Genomic DNA, 9,341 nt, shown 5'->3' with positions numbered 1-9,341 from the left:
GAGGAAAAATATGAAAAAAATAAAACAAAAAGAAAAAGTAGAATAAAAAGAAAGGTAAAAGAAAATTAAAAAATGTATTAAAAGTCAACAAATTATTTTTATATTTTTTTAAACTCATTTCACTTATTTTATTTTATTACATAAAGATAAAATACTTTTAAAATATATAAATTTATAATAAATTTTAATTATATTTGATTTACTTTTTTATTTTTCATAGTGAAACTGATTATGAGACCTCCATTTTTTTCGCATTTTTTTTATTTCCTTTGTAATTTTTAAGAACCAAATATAGTTTAAGAATCTATTTGATAGTAATTTTAATAAGTGATTCTAATCTTCCTAATGCTTAATTTTTTTTTTCAAATATTACAAATAATAAAAATGCTGTCAAAGATCATTTGTGAAACACACTAGTGATTTTTCATATTTTTAGAAGTATTTCATCTTAAATTTATAATTTTTTTTTAGAATATATATATATTATTCTTTGCTTCTTCTTTTTTAAACATTTTTAACTATCAAAGTTTTTTTTTAAAAAAAACTGGGAATGAGAATGACACTTTATTTCATTTACTATTTATTGTTGCATTTTCGTTACATGTTATAAATGCGAGAATAGGAATAAAAAATGAAATCTCATGGTTTTTTTATTCACCGTTTACATTATTCCTCTTAATAGAATTTGTTGTACGTTTGTGATATGCACGTGATTAGTTTATTTGCGTCAACAAATTTTTAAATTTAATTATTGATTCAGAGTATCTACTTCCAGTATTTTTAATAGAAATGTTTTATCCAAAAATGTTTTCGAGAGAACCACCTATCAAATGTTTCTTTAGAAAATATTATCATTGATTTTTTTTTAAAAAAAAATTTAAATGTTTCTTAAATTTTACCAAACAGTTAAGGTCTATCGGATAACTATTTTTTAAAACAATTTTATATTTTCTAAAACAAAAAACACAAAAACCGCATTTGACAGCTAAAAATTGCTTTATGCTTTTAGTTCGTTAAAAAAAAATATGTGACATTTTTAAAGAATATTTTTTAGTTATTTTATTTATTTTCACTTGTTTTATGAAGATCGTTTTAAGAAATAATTATATAAATACGTAGAACAATGAAAAATAAAACACTATATATAAAATTTATTTTTAAAAATATTAAAAATTGGTTAAAAACATTTTAAGTTTTTAGACAAAAAGATAATGAAAAATAAAACACTATATATAAAAATGTCTCCGGCTAACATAGAAGGTTCAACACTTGATCATCTCAAGTGTCATTTATGAAAGATAAAACAATATAATATAGCATTCCAATTTGCTTTTCGACTTTAGTTTTCTTATTGTCCTTCTCAAACTTTTCGCCACCACCATGATAACGAGAGGAAAATCCAAGGGGATGAGGAAAAAAGCTGGATGCCAAATATTGAAATACCGATGTGGGATTCCAATGGCTTTGGAATGGTCAAAACTTGGTTACTTTTCAAAAGCTTTGTGGCCTTAATTTTAGTATTCAGAAGTTGAATACCAATGGCTCAAAGTGTGAACAAAATCACTAGGTTAGCAACAACCTGATGCCTTCTTACTGCTCCAATGGAGGCTAAGTTTTGTTGTCCTTTTATGATGGATTTGCTGGCCCTCACCCATCATATTTGAAGCAATTATTACTCCCAGAAATTCTTCCAATGCTATCAATGTTGCTTGAATTAAGGTCCAAGGCCTTTCAACTCTATTCAATGTCCATGGACCTTGACTATTTTCATCTTGTTTTTCATGGGGCTAAGGAAGACGAAGTCAAATTTGATCTCAAAACCAAAATTTTCAATATCAATATATGATAAGAATTTAATTAAATATTATTGAATATGTTCCTACTTGAATGTTGTGGACCCTGCATTTTACTCGATGTGTTCCCACTCGATGGCGCGACTTGTTTTTCGTTTATTTTATTTGGTAAAAAATATGATTTTTAGAAAAGACTTAGAGTCGTCACTTATTTTTGTTTTATTTTTAAAGGGAAAACAAAATAAAAAAGAAAACTCTAAGTGTGACTTCTTATTTGGAAAAGATGGTTTATGGAAAACCAAATTCGAATATGGGGATTAGGTTACCTATTGGGAAGGTACGTTGGTGAGTTGTAACACCCCTCTAAGTCCCTAAAAACAAATCTCTACTAAATAAGGTGAACCAGGTGTGACAATTGATAAGAAAATCAATGGATACCAATAAAATGATCAAATAATAAAATAAAACGAGCATGAGAACGAATAAATAAATGAAGTATGAGTGGGAGCGTACCTTATTAGCAAGTAATAGTGCGCTATCATGGAAACATGGTTAGCTCAAGTATAAAATTATCATATGCATATCAAAGAGCATGACAAAAATCAAACAATATTCATTAAGCATAAAACTTATATGTAGGGCCCCCACCAAAGCCCAAATTATCTTGCATGAATTAGTCCCACAAATTCCATTATTTTTGAATTATGAAAATTGTTTTTATGCTTATTAAAAAAAAAATCAAGGAAAACAAAAGATTATTTGAAAATCAAAGAAAATTTGTGAATTAAAAATATTTGAAAAATGCAGTGGAATTAAAACTATTTGAAAGAAAATTGGAGTTTTGAAAATTGAAATCTTAAAAAAAAAAAAAAATGAAAATGGGAGTTTGTAAAATTAAATTTGAAAATTTGAAATTTGAAAAATTATTTGAAAATGAGAGTTTTGAAAATTAAATTTGAAGAATTGTTTGAGAATTGAGTTTTGGAAAATTAAATTTGAAAATTGGAACTTTGGAAAATTATTTGAAAATGAAAGTTTTAAAAATTAAAATTGGAAATTGGAATTTTGGAAAATTATTTGAAGATTAAAGTTTTGAAAATTGGAATTTAGGAAAATTATTTTAAGAATGGAATTTTTAAAAATTAAATTTAAAAATTGGAATTTTGAAGAATTATTAAAAAATGAAAGTTTTGAAAAGTAAATTTGAGATGAAAATTGGAATTTTGGAAAATTATTTGAAAATTGAATTTTTAAAAATTGAAAATTTGAAGAATTATTCAAAAATTAAATTTCTGAAAATTAAATTTGAGATGAAAATTGGAATTTTGGAAAATTATTTAAAAATTGAATTTGTAAAAATTGGAATTTTGAAGAATTATTCAAAAATGAAAGTTTTGAAAATTAATTTTGAGGTGAAAATTGGAATTTTGGAAAATTATTTGAAAATGAAAGTTTTGAAAATTAAATTTAAAAATTGGAATTTTGAAAATGAAAGTTTTAAAAATTGGAATTTTGAAAATGAAAGTTTTAAAAATTAAATTTGGAAATTGAAATTTTAAAAAATTATTTGAAGATTAAACTTTTGAAAATTAAATTTCGGCATCAAAAGATGAAAATAAAATAAAATAAAATGACATATGACCTTTGGGTTAGTGAAAACCGGGTATTTCTTCATGCATCAAGTAAGTTGAGAGTGTGAACTGCTAAGAGCAGTGACAGGCAATCTGGCTTCAAGTATATGTCATCATCAACTTTAACAAAGAACTCAAAGTCAAAAAGTGCATAGGTAACTTTGAAGAAAGCTAACATTTTGTATGAGAGCTTACTATACTCCTCAATATATAATGACATGAAATCATCATATTGTGCAACCTTCTTTTTGAGCTCTGTCATCTTTGCTTTATTGTTGGCCCTACCAATAACAAACATGAATGTCGAACTAGTAGCATCTTCCAGGCGCTACAGTCCTTGCTGATCCGCGGGCATCCACGACTTCCTCAACGATCGTTGTCGTCCCATAGACCCAAACCTAGTCTGAATCCCTACAAACCCCATCACCTTATACCTCTATATAACTCATGCATTTGGATAAGAATTGAAAATAGAGAAAAATCATAGCAAGGAAACGTCTTCAGAAACAGAGTATAACATAATAAATAGCTCAAGACATCAATGGAAGCTTCACTGCATATATTATCAATGAACTTGTTGACCGAGTGGGGGAGATTAAATCAAACATGAACGGAAAATAATTCTCGAGCATTTCACAACAAAGCTAAAACAAGTTGAGGTTGCTTTTCAACAAGAAAAAAAAATGGCAGGTAACGTGAGGATAACAATGGAATTAAAGCAATGTTAACAAATCCAAAGTCATCTTTGGGACCTACCAAAATACCAAATGCGTGGCTCAATATCCACATCGGAACTGAGCATAAAATATTGCAAAATCAGTAGAACAATGAGCATATGTGAAAACAGAGACATGAAATCAAGATTGTTAGCCCAAGGGTTCTCATAATCGGATTTTGATGATAACAAACCATGGTTAAGTGACTAATTGGTTTAATGGTTAAGAATCTCAGGCATAAACTCAAAAATTCATCAAATGACCAAATAGATACAAGATCGAGACTTTTGGAAGACTTGTGATCATAGAAAACGAATGTAGAATGAATGCATGAGTGCACTTAGGATTTTAATACCGTTTCATGCAACTTAGAAAACTCGGTTTATCCTTTAAAACTTTGATTTAATTAAAACCCGAGTTTTAACAAATGTACTTTAGGAAAAAAAAAAATTAAAACTGGCATAATAATTCACCTAAAAACCTTACCTAAGTGTTAGAAAAGAAAGGAATTGAAAAATATAAGTTTTCGGGGCCAAAAGGCTCAACCGGTCGAGATTGTGGCTAATCGGTTGCCCTTGTCTGGTCGAGGTCCGGTTGAAAGATGCCAAAATATTCTCTCTCTACTAGTAGCCTTCTCTTCTAGGTCAGGGACTGGTCGAGGCAACGGTAACCTGTCAAGCATTAAATGCTCGAACGACTAATGAACCGGTCAACCCCTAACTCGACTGGTCGAGGTTACCTTTTTCTGTTTTTGGCTTTACAGCTTAAAAACCTATAAATTGAGAGTTTCACTTCATTTATTGAGAACAAAACAATTGCAATCAATTGTCTACCTACCTGTTTTTGACCAAAAAGCTCTCATTTCTTTTTTAGTGCGTTAAATCATCACTTGCATATCCTTTAGTGTACTCTTGTGTCATCATAGCTTTGTCTTGTATTTGAGCTATCCTTAAGCTAGGTTAAAGGATTCATTCTTGTAAAAACTGAGTGTTAAAGCCTTCATAAGGTTTGAATCTTGAAGAGATTGTGTAAGAGCCCATTGGAGCCAGAATCCAAGTGTAAGAAGATTGAAAGTTTGGTTGAAGCTTCAAGTTAGTGGAACCCTCACTCGGTTAGGAGATTGATGAGAGTGGACGTAGGCAATGAAGTGTCGAACCACTATAAAACCCGAATTTGAATTTTCTAACTCTATCTCTTTATTTTTGTTTATATTGTGTTTGAACTTGTGTATTTTAAAATATTTAAAAAAACTCAGTTCACCCCCCCCTCCCTCTTCCCCCCTTTTGGGTGTTTATCTTAATTAAGCATACCTTTATTTTCTCAAAGATTAATACTTACCTTATGTTCCTCCTCTTCTTTTTTCTCTGTTTTTCTTCTTTTTCAATTCCCTTCCAAAACCAATTTTTCTGCAACTCCCTTATTCCTTAATGCATTTTTCCGACTCCTCCTTCACACTCCTCTATCCGAAAAACTCCCCCCCCCCCAACTCCTTTAAGATGCCGCCCGTTCTCCCGGGGTGATATGAAAATAGTGCCCAAAAATAACAAAAAAAACTATACCAAAATGAGGGCCTACAAATGTGTTTTCTTATAAAAATTAGGTTTTCGATAAATTTTTGAAACTTAGTCTTAAAATTTTGGAGTGGATAGTGATCCCCGGAGAATTGCTTGATATATGATTTTTTTTTTAAATTACAATTTTATTATATAATATAATACAAAAAACATTCTCAAAGCACTTTTTTTTTTTTTTTCTAATTTATATTCAAACATTAACCCTATGTTTGGTTCTTGAAAAGTTTGAAGGAAAATGTGAGAGAAAGAAAATAGAGAGGAAAAGTGAAAAAAAATAAAAAATAAATTTAAAGTCAATAAATTATTTTTATATATTATTTTAAACATTTTTCACATATTTAATTCTTCTATATATAAATTAAATAAATTAGAAATATACAAAATTCTTAATAATTTTAATTATATTTAACTTTCTTTCACATTTTCTATAAATAAACCAAACATAAGAAAATCATTTTTCTTAATAATTTTTATTTATTTCCCTAGTATTTTTTAGGAATCAAACATAGCTTAAGTATTTCTAAATGAAAAGCTACTAACAAATTGTTATGAACAAAAAAGTTATATTCAAAATCACCTTGAAATGGGTTCTAAGGTTTAAAGTGATTCCGATTAAATTGTTTTTAGTTTGTAGCACTTTATTTAATAACACTTTCATTCAAAATATTTTAAGAAAAATCACTTAATGTTTGAAGATATATCAAAAATAAAATAAAATAAACTTTGATAATGTGTTGTAGTAAAAAAGTGGGTTTTTTAATGCCTACTAAGTGATCATAACTTTAAGTGGTATTTTCAAATTTTAAAAATGGTTAGTGAATGAAAGAATTTCTGGTTTTTAATCTTCCAAAAATTATTCCAAACAAACTTTATATAAAAATTATATTTTATTTTATATTAATTAAAAAAAATCATAATCCCATTTAATAAAATTACTCAAAAAGTTTTTTTTTATTTAAAAAAAAACACTATAGAAAATTAAAATACCGATATTAGTTTTCTATCTAAAGATGCTAAAGTTTTTTTAAATAATTTAATGATTAATTATGATGTGAATAAGGGATAGAGAAGGATCATTTTCTAAATATATCTATTTGTTTGAAATATATGTCATGAAAGATACAAGAAAAAGCTTTAGCACATAAATGACCTCGGAGAAGCACTTGCTATTGCCCTATATATACCTTACCTAAATGTGTTTTAAGGTTAAATACTCTAATTCAGAAAACACCTTAACTTGTCATACAATTTCTAAAAGTTCTCAAAAGTTATTTGAACGAACTCTTGGTTTGTTAAAAAACCTTGCGTCTCTTTAGAGGTTGAGATGAATCCACTAGAGCATTTGAGGAGTTATGTTGCGGATGTGAATCATGATATAAGTACTATAAAGTAAGTTTTAGGATAATGAATTTTAGATTTGATGTCTTAGACTTCATGGTTTTTTTTTTTTTTTTTAATCTCTATAGTTAACATGGACATTTTTTTTTCCTTGTAGAAAAAAACCTTGTCTTTTGTGTGTCGGATTGTCATTGATCATTTCTAATTTCTTACGATGTTTAATTGTATTAAAAATGATTAAGTAATTTTCAAATGTTTAATTGTATTAAAATTTTTGAAATACACCAATTCACCCTCTCTCTATCTTAAGGAGAGCCATTTGAAGATCTTTCCTTATACTTTGGCATAATTAGTGCTTTACAATATCTAACTATGCCAAGGGAAGACATCTTAATTGCTATTAATAAACAAGATCAATTTTTACATGTTCCAACCATTGATAAGTGGGAGGCTTGCAATATAGCACAGTTGACTATGGCTTACATTTCAACCAACTAAAGGTTTATTTCTTGAAGGGTTTGCATATGCGGGATTGGGTTAGCAGCTTACTTAGATGATCGAAGGTCAACTAATGACTATTACGTGTACTTGAGTGGAAATTTGATTCAATGGAGCTCAATGAAACAAAAGGTTGTTGTGCGCTCCAACACATAAATCATAATACAGGGCATTAGCTCTAGGAGTCACAAAGATTCTCTGTCTTCAATCTTCGTTACATGAGTTGAAAACTAGCATTGTAGGTTGTCCTATTTTGTGATGCAATAATACTAAAGCAAGTTCATTAGCTTCCAATCTTATGTTTCATGCTAGGACAAAGCATATTGAGATGTACATTTTGTTTGCAAAAAAAGGTTAGCCAAAGAGTTAAATGTTAAATATATTTATAGTGAAAAACAAATTGCAAATGTGCTTCCTAAGCCATTTTCAGAAGTATAATTTGATCAACTTCAAAACAAGCTGATAGTGACTCTATTTCTGTTCAACTTGAGAGGGAGTGTTAGAATTAGTTAGCTAAGTAAGCATACGTTGCTAAAATACAACTCAACCTATTTAACATGATGTAGATCTCTAACAAGCTATAAAAGTAAAGTTTTCCTATGCCCATATTCAATGTACAGGTTTTATATAAATATTAATAGAGCTCACATAATAGAGCAGTTTTGATGTTCATCAACATTCTTGTTATCTTTCTGAAAACTAGTGTTTCCCATTTAACATTCTCCTTAAGTTTCTTAGCATTTCTAGCACTTTAATAGAAAATTTTGGTGTTGAACAATTGTTGATTTTCGTGCAACAATTCCTAGTGAAAAATTAGAGAAAAATGAAAAGTAAAACACATAGATTTAACATGATTCAATAGGTTACCTACGTCTATAGGAATAGGAAAAAATACTTTCACTATATCTCGAATTAGGGTTACATAAAAGGGTATTTATGCTAACCCTCAAGTAATGAAATTCCAAAAATACCCCTGAAATCATATCGCAGGGGGGCGTTGCCTCCTCGTACCCCCAACCTATCATTTGTTTTAAACAATAAAAATACAAGCTTGAATAACAAATGTCGTCGCTTAGCTCCGACGTTTGTCCATTTTTCTCCATATATCTTTCACTTAATATGAGTCGCATACTACAATAACGACAATATATTTGAGATGTCAAATCCCCTTGAACTGATTTGACTTCATTTTCAATCCTCCATAATAACCTTTTATTCTAACTAAGCAATAAAGACTTAAGATTTTCCCATAGATAATGCCAATAAATATGTTAAATTTTTTTTTCAAATAATTTAGTGAATAAGATATGAGTAAGGGGAAGAGAATGATCATTCTCTCTAATATAACTCTTTATTTAAATGTATCATGAAATATAGAAGAGAGAACTCTAGCACTAGGGACCTTAATGAAGGAGGAGTTGCTCCTCTCTTTGGCTTGAATAAGATATGAGTAGCGATTGGAACGCTACTCTATATTTATTGTTCCCAAATTTTTAAGAGAGCTTGCTCAGTCCCAAATATTTTCACTTGGAATATCCAAATTTCGGAATTGATGTTATTCATATTATGAGAATTATGGGATGAAAGGAATAAATAATTACAAAAAGAAAGGGAAGAAAAAAAGAAAGTTTAAATCTTAAATTGATGAAAAGGAAATTTAGAAGTGTGGGTTGATAAATTTGGTTAAAATGTAACTTATTTGAAAACACTTTGACTATCCTTGAGTGTTACAATGATGGGCCCATTGAAATTAAAGTTGAAGTTAGTAACTAGGTCTGAATTTACTTAAGA

This window comes from Vitis vinifera, chromosome 5 (assembly GCF_030704535.1).
Source record: "Vitis vinifera cultivar Pinot Noir 40024 chromosome 5, ASM3070453v1".
NCBI classification, from domain to species: domain Eukaryota; kingdom Viridiplantae; phylum Streptophyta; class Magnoliopsida; order Vitales; family Vitaceae; genus Vitis; species Vitis vinifera.
The sequence above is the reverse complement of the archived record's forward strand: the minus strand, read 5'-3'. Positions refer to the sequence as shown.